Source organism: Pleurodeles waltl, chromosome 9 (assembly GCF_031143425.1).
Source record: "Pleurodeles waltl isolate 20211129_DDA chromosome 9, aPleWal1.hap1.20221129, whole genome shotgun sequence".
NCBI classification, from domain to species: domain Eukaryota; kingdom Metazoa; phylum Chordata; class Amphibia; order Caudata; family Salamandridae; genus Pleurodeles; species Pleurodeles waltl.
The window spans coordinates 2,144,008-2,157,261 of NC_090448.1; the positions used below are offsets into that span (position 1 = coordinate 2,144,008).

At 42.7% G+C, this 13,254-nt stretch overlaps 1 protein-coding gene across 1 annotated transcript in view; it reads right to left on the reverse strand.

Moving 5' to 3' along the window:
- The window catches only part of LOC138258807 (zinc finger protein 567-like), a 106,667-nt gene that overhangs the window by 42,042 nt on the left and 51,371 nt on the right, over nucleotides 1-13,254 (reverse strand). The gene's annotated exons all lie outside the window — the stretch shown is intronic.

Consider the following 13,254-nt stretch of genomic DNA (forward strand, 5'->3'; position numbering starts at 1 on the left):
CCCAGATAGGTGCTAGTGGTCGAAGCCCGAGAGCCACCTGTGTCTGTGCCAGAATCCAAAGCATCAAAACACTATAAAGGGGTGAGAGGGAATTCCTGTCCGACCTCCCTTAACCAATAATATTCACACAAAGAGGACAAGAAATACAGTCTAGTATCAAAACCAGACTGGTTCAAAACAACAATATTTTGAAAAAACGCCCTCACCCACAACTTGCTTCATCATAGGGCCCTGCTAACACAATCCAAAATATAAATCCCCTTTGGAGTGGAGCAGTAAGGGTGGGGGAACATATAAGCACAATAGACAGGACCAACAATCATGGCACAAGGACCAAAGACGAACAGAAAGAGATGTAAAACTGACTCAGGCTGACCACTTGTCCTATTTTATTCCGGTACAGCCTGGAAAGGATTAAAAAAAATTATTGGTGGTGTATCGGAAGAGGGTCAACATGTTTCGGCCTATTCACAATGCCAACTTGGGTCATGCGGCCTTCGTCAGGACCTTCGCCCTGTCCCCGTATTTATAAGAAAGGCCCTACCTGTCCTTTGATCAGGAGGCTAATTGATCTGTGCCGCTAGATACACTGTCATTTGTCAGCACACTCAGTAATCTGTGGGGAGAGATAAGATTGATACCCACAATTCAGTGAGGTGTGGTATCTGATGATTATCCCCAGGCCTTCACCTTTTGTGTGTAGGGAAGTTATTAAACTTGTGCATAAAAATTCCCTGATTATTATTTCAATACCTTGTGGAAGAAATAACACCAATCTTAATCCACTGTGTTGATTAAATTATCATCAATATGTATACACCCATGTAATATACCCAGGTCCATAAACAAGAAAAAGAAGGCTGGTGTGTTTGAACTTACCGAGTTTCATTAATGCCCGTTTTCATCAGAGCCGGGTGGGAACACCACCCTGTAGTCACACACTGTATGAGGATAAATTATCATAAATTTAATGTTTGGAAGTCGCTGTATTTAACATATAGTAGTTTTATCCTTCAGGTTTTTCAAACAAGTAGTTCTAGATTATAAATAATCTTCTTTTAGAATGTGTCCATTGTTGCTGTGGTTTGATGTTTCCGCCCGCCGGCCCGTTCATGTTGCCTGCTTAATGATACGGACGTTTAATTGTTCTATCATCGCCCGCACCCGTCTTTCCAATAGTTACATTTTATGAATCAGAGAGAGTAAATAGGAGAAAATAATTTGGCCCGCCGACCTTTAATTGTTCAAATTAGAACTGCCCATGTTGTAATGGTCGAATAGGACATGCCAGTAACCCCGAATAAATGGGTGAACGTAACTATACTGCGGGCGAAGTAGTAAGCGTCCCGCTTATTGAGGCCCCAGTCCCCCCCCCCCCCCTTACTTCGTCAAGGGTCTGGTGCTGCCGCTTGTCGCCTCTCCCCGGTTCCGCGTGGATGTAAGAACGCAGAGTTGGTCTCTCCTAGAAAAATGCTTCATGGTGTGACAAAATTTTTGTCACACCAGAAGCTGAACCGGCACATTTCTTTTAGATGGCGGCCATCTTGGGTGGAATCTGTAATCTCGATCCCATCCGAGGCTAAGGAAATGCCCGGATCTTCATGATGTTATAACGCAGAAAGGGTAAATGGAGATGGGAGATGGAGCAGACACAAAATATAGTGAAAAAAGAAAGACTATTAGAAAAACCAAGACTCCTTCTGGAAGTGAGGAAGAAGAAAGGGGGGGGGGATTATGTCATTGGCACAGAAGATCGGGAGACCTTAAAAAACCTAATGATTACTTCTATTTTCACGTAGACATACTGAACCTTCATCAATATATCTTATTTTGTCAGGTAGTACCGATACTAGAACAACTATTGATTGAGCATTTGTAACCATTGTACAGCATCATTCAGTCCCTGACTTTTGCTCTTAGATCAAAAGTTGTTCATGATAGAATAAAAAGTCTCCTATATTAATGCCATTATTATTTGGGGTTGGTTTGTCAAGTACAGTCCATGTCATGTCATCTGGTCCATTGGCCTTCTCAAAGTAACGTGCTGTCATTTTTGCATTTCTTTTCTTACATCTGATGTTGCTTCTGTGTTCCATAATTCTAGTTTTTGCCTTTCAAGTGGTCATTCCTATATAGAGAAGTCCACAGGGACACCATATCCCATAAATTATATTCTCTGTGTTACAATTGGTGTGTTTTATCTGATCCCAAGGTTTTTCCAAACCCACATTGATTATCTTTGTATTTTTTGTGAGGTGACCTACACTGCAAGACCTACATTTAGTGTGTCCAACCACAAGTAAGAAATTACCTTGTGTTTGTGGAATGTTTGTTGATTTCTGTGTTGGTCGGGTATGTATTAAGAGATTACGGAGATTTGCACTTTTCTTGAAGGAAAACATAGATCTCTATCTTCAGACCATCACTGTTAAGGATTCGCCAGTTCTTATTAATAATCCCTTTAACTCAGTTAGAGAATGTGTTGAAAGTAGTGATACAGATAAGTCGTTGATTAGGTGTTCTACTCTTTTCTTCCAGGAGAACTTCCCTGTCACAATTTCTGGCTCTTTTTTGGGCTTGTTGGATTATTCTTAATGGATAATCTCATTGTATAAATTTCTCTGTTAGAATCTCTGATTCCTTTTTATAATCTCTTATATCTGAACAATTCCTCCGGATCCGGAGAACTTGTCCATAGGGTAAGTTTTCCCGTAATGTCTTTGGATAAAAACTTTTGAAAGAAAGTAAACTGTTGCTATCTGTACGTTTAAGATAGACCCTAGTAATCAATCTACCATCTCCAGGTACAATCTCTAGGTCGAGGAAAGGTAATCTCTCTTTAGTGATTGTTGCCGTGAACAGTAACAGTGGATCCCGTTCATTAAGCCATTGAATGAATCTGTCGATTGACTGTCTATCACCTCTCCAAACAAGAAGGACGTCATCAATAAAACGGCGCCATAATCTGATGTGTTCTTGCCATGGATGGTTACTTTGAAAAATATATTTCTGTTCAAAATATGATACGTATAGACATGCCAAACTGGGAGCAAATGTGCTCCCCATTGATGTACCAGGAGTCTGTAGGTAGAATGTACCTTTGTAGTCAAAAGATTTTTTGTAAGGGCTAGGCGTGCTAGGTCTAAGATGAATGCCCTAGGTGTGCTGTAATGTCAAGTCTGTTGATACAGAATCTCCTCAATCACCCTTAATGTGTCTATATGGGGAATGTTAGTATATAGCGATTCTATGTCTAGACCCACCAGAAAATCTTGTTCTTCATGAAAATCCAGGTTTTTATCAAATTCAATACATCTCGTGTGTCTTTCACATAAGAGGGACTCTTCCAAACTATAGGTTTTAAAAAGAAATCAAAAAATTGTGATAGAGGTTCAAGTATTGACCCAATACCGGATACTATAGGACGACCCGGTGGTGGTCTGTTGGGTTTATGCACTTTAGGCAGAATGTAAAAATAGGGGGTAACTAGTCTTTTATTGTGTAAGAAGTTCCCTTCTTTCTCTGTGATCCACCCATTAGTAGTCGCTTCCTCTACCAGTATTTTTATTTATTTTTGAATGTCCTGTGTTGGATCAGATCTTAACATTTTGTAATTCCGATTATCAGAAAGGAGTCGGATACATTCTTGATGGTACACCTCTCTATCGAGAATAACAATAGCGCCTCCTTTATCAGCTGGTTTTATGATGATGGTTGGATTTGAATTTAACTCTTCCAAGGCTTTTTGTTCCAATCTCGTAAGATTCATAAAGGAGTGTTTTACTTCTTTGCCCAAAATCTCAATCTCTTTCGTAACTGCCCGTTCAAAGACTGTGACCTCATGCGGTAGTTGGGCTAGATTCGTAGTGAAAGTAGATTTTGGGCTAAAACCAGTATCTCCTGGTCGCTGGGAGGTTTCTACACTTCCCTCAAAAAAGATTTTGAGACAAATGCGTCTGAAAAATTCCGATAACTCCAGTCTCATTTTGAAACTGTCCATCTTATTAGTCGGAACATACCCCAGTCCTTTATTAAGGGCAAATGCAGCTCCTAAAGGACTTTTGGTGACAAATGAACCCATCATTTTCTTGGAGGACCCCTAGTTTAGGCGGGATTGGTCACTCATAGCATGGAAGTGTACTAGAGACTGGTTGATTTTAATCATCAACACTGCGAAAAAGATCTCAGATACATACTTATTAAAATCCAAGTAAGTGAACAATCCTTTAAAACACAAATCACAAGTTTCAAAAAGAAACTAGACGAAACCAACAAGGAAGTAGCTGAATATAAAGAATTCCTAATGCAATCTAAAATTAACAAATTGCAAAAAGATCTTTAAAAATTCTCTAAGGAAAAAGTGTATCCTTACATCACCGATGAGTACGTAAAACAAAAAGACTTGGAGAATAAAACAGGTTCCAAACAGTATGAAAGAGATGACGACTTCTCCACCTCAGGGAGTGAGGGCAGTGATTGGGGTGATAGACCTCGACGGAGAGGTAGGGCGAGATTTACACAGAGGGAACTTATGTATACCCATGGATACTTCCCACCCCAGCAATTACAAACCCCTGGACCTAATCAGAATTTCGGCTGACCACCCTTTAACCCACCAGTTCATAATTTTCCGCCATATCAGTTTCAGCAAGGTAACCCCCCCTTTTTTAGGTCGCGGCAGGTTAAGAGGTCGAAACAGACAAAAAACAGGTCCAAGAGTTCAATGGGACGACATCAATCAGTGGGTGACAACGAGCATGTCCTGGTAATTTACACCCGGAACCAGCAAAGAACAGATCTGATTATGAATCTATCTAAGATTACCCTTACAGAAGATCAAGAAAAAGTTCTTAATAAAGGACTGGGGTATGTTCCGACTAATAAGGTGGACAGTTTCAAAATGAGACAGGAGTTATCGGAATTTTTCAGACGCATTCGTCTCAAAATCTTTTTTGGGGGGGAAGTGTAGAAACCTCCCAGGGACCAGGAGATACTGGTTTTCGCCCAAAATCTACTTTCACTCCGAATCTAGCCCAACTACCGCATGAGGTCACAGTCTTTGAACGGGCAGTTACAAAAGAGATTTAGATTTTGGGCAAAGAAGTAAAACACTCCTTTATGAATCTTACGAGACTGGAACAAAAAGCCTTGGAAGAGTTACATTCAAATCCAACCATCATCATAAAACCAGCTGATAAAGGAGGGGCTATTGATATTCTCGATAGGGAGGTTTACCATCAAGAATGTATCCGACTCCTTTCTGATAATTGGAATTACAAAATTTTAAAATCCGATCCAACACAGGACATTCAAAAATAAATAAAAATACTGGTAGAGGAAGCGACTAATAATGGGTGGATCACAGAGAAAGAAGGGAACTTCTTATACAATAAAATACCAGTTACCCCCTATTTTTACATTCTGCCTAAAGTGCATAAACCCAATAGACTACCACCTGGTCGTCCTATAGTATCCGGTATTGGATCGATACTTGCACCTCTATCACAATTTTGTGATTTATTTTTAAATCCTATAGTTTGGAAGAGTCCCTCTTATGTGAAAGACACACGAGATGTATTGAATTTGATAAAAAACCTGAAGTCCATGAAGAACAAGATTTTCTGGTGGGTCTAGACATAGAAACTCTATATACTAACATTCCCCAGATAGAGACATTAAGGGTGATTGAGGAGATTCTGTATCAACAGACTTGGCATTACAGCACACCTAGGGCATTCATCTTAGACCTAGCACGCCTAGCCCTTACAAAAAATGTTTTTGAATACGAAGGTACATTCTACCTAGACTCCTGGTACATCAATGGGGAGCACATTTGCTCCCAGTTTGGCATGTCTATACGTATCAGATTTTGAACAGAAATATATTTGTCAAAGTAACCATCCATGGCAAGAACACACCAGATTATGGCGCCGTTTTATTGATGACGTTGTTCTTGTTTGGAGAGGTGATAGACAGTCAATCGACAGATTCATTCAATGGCTTAATGAACGGGATGCACTGTTACTGCTCACGGCAACAATCACTAAAGAGAGATTACCTTTCCTCGACTTAGAGATTGTACCTGGAGACGGTAGATTGATTACTAGGGTCTATCATAAACCTACAGATAGAAACAGATTACTTTCTTTCAAAAGTTTTCATCCAAAGACATTACGGGAAATCTGACCCTATGGACAAGTTCTCCGGATCCGGAGGAATTGTTCAGATATAAGAAATTATAAAAAGGAATCAGAGATTCTAACAGAGAAATTTATACAACAAGATTATCCATTAAGAATAATCAACAAGCCCAAAAAAGAGCCAGAAATTGTAACAGGGAAGTTCTCCTGGAAGAAAAGAGTAGAACACCTAATCAACGACTTATCTGTATCACTACTTTCAACACATTCTCTAACCGAGTTAAAGGGATTATTAATAAGAACTGGCGAATCCTTAACAGTGATGGTCTGAAGATAGCGAGACCTATGTTTTCCTTCAAGAAAAGTGCAAATCTCCGTAATCTCTTAATACATACCCGACCAACACAGAAATCAACAAACATTCCACGAACACAAGGTAATTTCTTACCTGTGGCTGGACACACTAAATGTAGGTCTTGCAGTGTAGGTCACCTCACAAAAAATACAAAGATAATCAATGTGGGTTTGGAAAAACCTTGGGATCAGATAAAACACACCAATTGTAACACAGAGAATATAATTTATGGGATATGGTGTCCCTGTGGACTTCTCTATATAGGAATGACCACTCGAAAGGCAAAAACTAGAATTATGGAACACAGAAGCAACATCAGATGTAAGAAAACAAATACAAAAATGACAGCCCATTACTTTGAGAAGGCCCATGGACTAGATTACATGACATGGACTATACTTGACAAACCAACCCCAAAAAATAATGGCATTAATATAGGAGACTTTTTATTCTATCATGAACAACGTTGGATCTATCGCACTAAGAGCAATAGTCAGGGAATGAATGATGATGTACAATGGTTACAACTGCACAATCAATAGTTGTTATAGTATCAGTACTACCGGACAAGATAAGATATATTGATGAAGGTTCAGTATGTCTACGTGAAAATAGAAGTAATCATTAGGTTATTTAAGGTCTCCCCGTATTCTGTGCCAATGACATAAATAATCCTCCCTCTTCCTTCTTCCGCACTTCCAGAAGGGGTGAATTGATGTTCATAACCATCAAACCCCTTGTAAAATATACTATTTTCCCAATGACTATCTTAGTTGAAGACTAGTGCCTTTTCTTGAATTTTAAGGTCTTGTTTTTCTAATAGTCTTTCTTTTTTCACTATATTTTGTGTCTGCTCCAACCCCCATCTCCATTTACCCTTTCTGCGTTATAACATCATGAAGATCCAGGCATTTACTTAGCCTCTGATGGGATCTAGATTACCGATCCCACCCAAGATGGCCGCCATCTAAAAGAAATGTGCCAGTTCAGCCTCTGGTGTGACGTAAATTTAGTCACACCATGAAGCATTTTTCTAGGAGAGACCTGCTCCGCATTCTTACATCCACGCAGAACTGGGGAGAGGCGACAAGCGGCAGCACTGGACCCTTGACGAAGTAAGGAGGGGGGGGGCTGGGGTCTCAATAAGCGGGATGCTTACTACTTCGCCCGCAGTATAGTTACGTTCACCCGTTTATTCGGGGTTACTGGCATGTCCTATTCAACCATTACAACATGGGCAGTTCTAATTTGAACATTTAAGGGTCGGCGGGCCTAATTATTTTCTCCTATTTACTCTCTCTGATTCATAAGATGTAACTATTGGAAAGACGGGTGCGGGCGATGATAGAACAATTAAACGTCCGTATCATTAAGCAGGCAACATGAACGGGCCGGCGGGCGGAAACATCAAACCACAGCAACAATAGACACATTCTAAAAGAAGATTATTTATAATCTAGAACTACTTGTTTGAAAAACCTGAAGGATAAAACTACTATATGTTAAATACAGCGACTTCCAAACATAAAATTTATGATAATTTATCCTCATACAGTGTGTGACTACAGGGTGGTGCTCCCACCCGGCTCTGATGAAAACGGGCATTAATGAAACTCTGTAAGTGCACACACACCAGCCTTCTTTTTCTTGTTTATGGACCTGGGTATATTACTTGGGTGTATACACATTGATGATAATTTAATCAACATGGGTGGATTAACATTGGTGTTATTTCTTCAACAAGGTATTGAAATAATAATCAGGGAATTTTTATGCACAAGTTTAATAACTTTTACCCTACACACAAAAGGTGAAGGCCTGGGGATAATCATCAGATACCACACCTCACTGAATTGTGGGTATCAATCTTATCTGTCCCCACAGATTACTGAGTGAGCTGACAAATGACAGTGTATCTAGAGGCACGAACCAATTAGCCTCCTGATCAAAGGACAGGTAGGGCCTTTCTTATAAATACGGGGACAGGGCAAAGGTCCTGATGAAGGCTACATGACCCAAGTTGGCATTGTGAATAGGCCGAAACATGTTGACCCTCTTCCGAGATTGGGTTGTACAGGTAACTAACTCCTGAAAACACCACCAATAATTTTTTTTAATCCTGTCCAGACTGTACCGGAATAAAATAGGACAAGTGGTCAGCCTGAGTCAGTTTTACATCTCTTTCTGTTGTTTGTCTTTGGTCCCTGTGCCATGATTGTTGGTCCTGTCTATTGTGCTTATATGTTCCCCCACCCTTACTGCTGCACTCCAAAGGGGATTTATATTTTGGCGTATGTTAGCAGCGCCCTATGATGAAGCATGCCACAAGTTGTGGGTGAGGGCTGTTTTTTCAAAATATTGGTGTTTTGAACCAGTCTGGTTTAGAATCCAAAGCATGCCAGGATCACAGTAAGGCAAAGAAGTTTGTGTTGTGCTGTGAGGTCTCCTTCACCACATGTGTTTGTTCTGCTGCCACCTGGTCCTTCATGGGGCGAATTTTAGAGTTCTTTCCTTTTCGACATCTGGGCCAGGGGTCAGAGCCAACCTCCTGGTGTGGAGCCAGGTCCATACATCTTCCATGATAGAAAAGATATGTGATTTCTCGCCGTCAATCACCTTGAGTTTTACTGGGAAAAAAAGTGCATGTTTAAGCTGCAGCTATCAAAGACGCTGTTTGACTCTCATGTATGAGCCATGAAGTTTCTGTACATCTGCAGTGAAATCAGGACACGCTGTGATTACTGCATTCTAATAGTGCCATGGACCCTTTGCTCTACAGGGAGTGCAGAATTATTAGGCAAGTTGTATTTTTGAGGATTAATTTTATTATTGAACAACAACCATGTTCTCAATGAACCCAAAAAACTCATTAATATCAAAGCTGAATATTTTTGGAAGTAGTTTTTAGTTTGTTTTTAGTTTTAGCTATGTTAGGGGGATATCTGTGTGTGCAGGTGACTATTACTGTGCATAATTATTAGGCAACTTAACAAAAAACAAATATATACCCATTTCAATTATTTATTATTACCAGTGAAACCAATATAACATCTCAACATTCACAAATATACATGTCTGACATTCAAAAACAAAACAAAAACAAATCAGTGACCAATATAGCCACCTTTCTTTGCAAGGACACTCAAAAGCCTGCCATCCATGGATTCTGTCAGTGTTTTGATCTGTTCACCATCAACATTGCGTGCAGCAGCAACCACAGCCTCCCAGACACTGTTCAGAGAGGTGTACTGTTTTCCCTCCTTGTAAATCTCACATTTGATGATGGACCACAGGTTCTCAATGGGGTTCAGATCAGGTGAACAAGGAGGCCATGTCATTAGATTTCCTTCTTTTATACCCTTTCTTGCCAGCCACGCTGTGGAGTACTTGGACGTGTGTGATGGAGCATTGTCCTGCATGAAAATCATGTTTTTCTTGAAGGATGCAGACTTCTTCCTGTACCACTGCTTGAAGAAGGTGTCTACCAGGAACTGGCAGTAGGACTGGGAGTTGAGCTTGACTCCATCCTCAACCCGAAAAGGCCCCACAAGCTCATCTTTGATGATACCAGCCCAAACCAGTACTCCACCTCCACCTTGCTGGCGTCTGAGTCGGACTGGAGCTCTCTGCCCTTTACCAATCCAGCCACGGGCCCATCCATCTGGCCCATCAAGACTCACTCTCATTTCATCAGTCCAAAAAACCTTAGAAAATCAGTCTTGAGATATTTCTTGGCCCAGTCTTGACGTTTCAGCTTGTGTGTCTTGTTCAGTGGTGGTCGTCTTTCAGCCTTTCTTACCTTGGCCATGTCTCTGAGTATTGCACACCTTGTGCTTTTGGGCACTCCAGTGATGTTGCAGCTCTGAAATATGGCCGAACTGGTAGCAAGTGGCATCGTGGCAGCTGCACGCTTGACTTTTCTCAGTTCATGGGCAGTTATTTTGCGCCTTGGTTTTTCCACACGCTTCTTGCGACCCTGTTGACTATTTTGAATGAAACGCTTGATTGTTCGATGATCACGCTTCAGAAGCTTTGCAATTTTAAGAGTGCTGCGTCCCTCTGCAAGATATCTCACTATTTTTGACTTTTCTGAGCCTGTCAAGTCCTTCTTTTGACCCATTTTGCCAAAGGAAAGGAAGTTGCCTAATAATTATGCACACCTGATATAGGGTGGTGATGTCACTAGACCACACCCCTTCTCATTACAGAGATGCACATCACCTAATATGCTTAATTGGTAGTAGGCTTTCGAGCCTATACAGCTTGGAGTAAGACAACATGCATAAAGAGGATGATGTGGTCAAAATACTCATTTGCCTAATAATTCTGCACTCCCTGTACACTGCTGCTACACCAGGTCACAGTCTTGATAATTAAGGACGGGCAATGATGGGCCACGGTGGGGCTCCTGGGGCAGCAGCTTACCAAGTATGCGATGCGCCTGCTCCACTGGGGAAAAGGTTTGGTACTTTGTTTGCCACTACAGGTCAACCAGGTTTCAATGAAGCGCTTCACACTAGGACCTTCCAACGGCTAGGGAAATCCCAGCAGGCAGATATTAATGCACTTTGAGTAACTCAGCATCCTCAGCCCTATGGTGCAGTAGGCCACCTCCACGCTCATGACCTTCATTTGCGCCTGCAGGTCCTGGAGGAACAGCGTCAATATTGGCCTTCAGTGATAGTTTAGTGTCTAGAATCATGTGAAGCACCTTCTCAAACTGGGCTAGGGGTGTATTGAGAGAGGCTTTGAGGTGACTCAGGACTTCCAAGGCTTTGTCCGTGGGAGTATAGGATGGTGCATGGCCGCTGTGGTCAGGGGTCAGATCCTTAGTCGTTTTGCGCTTCATCATCAAGACAGTCTTGGGTGTCGCCACACCAGGTGTTCCTGGGAAGTAGGAGAGGCATTTGCTCCCACCCCCTCCGCCGGCAGTATTCACTCACAGTTCATGGGCGGAGAGGCTGGAAACGGAATCCTAACTTCCCCCAAAGCCCAAGAACCTGAGATGTTGCCCCCCTCAGTCAGCGTCCTCAGCAGAAAGTCCCGCAGCCCAGGGCTTTCACTCACACCTGGCGATTCCAGTTGGGGGTGCCCCGTACAGTTCGAGGCTCGGGGGCCCCAGCACAATGGTTGGAGTGAGAGTGAAAGGGCCACTCAGCAAGTGCCACAGCAAGCTATTCGGTCCCTCTTGCGCTGTAGGCTGATTGTCACAGAGGTTGCAGAGGGCTTACTTTGCATGCTCTGGACCACCTCCCGGCAGTGGCGCTACGGGGCCACTCCAGTCCCGTCCCAGCAATTTGCAGTCCTTAAGAAATTCAGAAACTGAGGGCTCTCCATGTATCCATCTCATCATAAGGTGAGTTCAGGGTAATGACAGCCTGGGGGTGTGTGGACAACCAAGGGGCACGCAACCTCGAATGCTGCCACCCAAGTGCCGCTGGATCCCCTGTGGGCATGCACAGGGCTTATGTGTCTCCTCGGGCTGCGGTCATCCCCATCGCACCTGGCTGGTGCGCCTTTACAAATCTGAGCACTGTCAAGCAGCTTGGATGCCGGCAGAACCCCTACCTATCACAGGTGAGGGCAAGCAAATCTTCCAGGCCTCTTGAAGGGACCCTCAGCACAGCGCTACCGCTTCCCAGGACCAGTAGGTCCATGTGGACAGGGTCTGCGAATCGACGGGTGTCCCCCCCTCCGAGGAGCACCCCTGTCGATGGCCCCAGGGCTTAGTCTGGCAAGGACTCCCACAGGCAGGGGTTGACAACAAGGCAGGTCAGACACTGCAGGAGGATCCCTCAGGGTAGTCCGACCTCGCCTCCATTCAGTACACTGGCTCCGACACTGCTGCTTTTGTGCTGCGACCATAACAAGGTGCTGAGACAACCCTGCAGAAGGCCCTGCTCCAGATCGCGCTCACTGACAGAGGTCCCTGCTGCGTGGCGCGAAGGCACAGCTCACTTGTGCCTCCCTCATCTTAAGTCCCCCAGCAGGGTGGACAGCCTATGTCATGCTTGTTGTTCATATGCGATCATGGGGAGGATAACTGAAGGATTATTTGCGGGCCTGCTTTGGAGTTCATTAAAGTGCGTCTGATGCAGCCGCCATTTTGGCCGCGCCCCCAACAAATTGTAACTTAAACCTATTACATTACTTTATTACATATCTGCTACAAGTGTTGTCTATCACCAGCACTGTACAGCCCCCAAAAAAACCATATATATCACCAAATTAACAGGCATGGAATAACTGAAGAGATTTGTCATACATTACTGAACAGGACTTCAATACAGTCCATTCATTGCAGATCCCAAATATGTAGAAAATCTCACCTCTTTACATCTCTCACAGCCCAGTTCAAGACAACAAGTATACGCAAAATCTCGTATTGGACAACCTAATGCTATAACCAGGTAAGCAGACTATATCGTAACGCAAACCATTAAGGGACCGACAGAGCTGTTCAAAGCGGAAAACTATAAAACTGCATATCTGTGTCTGACAGTTTATCATCTAACACACTGCTATGCACTGCGTTCCATAACACGATACCTGCACCTCAGTGGTCATCACGCACAGCATGGAAACAATTCCCACATAGAATCAAAACTAAAACAACATCCTTCCAACCACATACCATAAATGTGTAGCGGGCTACTCAGGTAGGCTTGCACTTCAGGGCCCCACATAGGGATAGCAAGCGCACTATAAAATGTTGCAATACAATACTAAAAGCAGAAAAGATAAACGAAACTTGTCTAA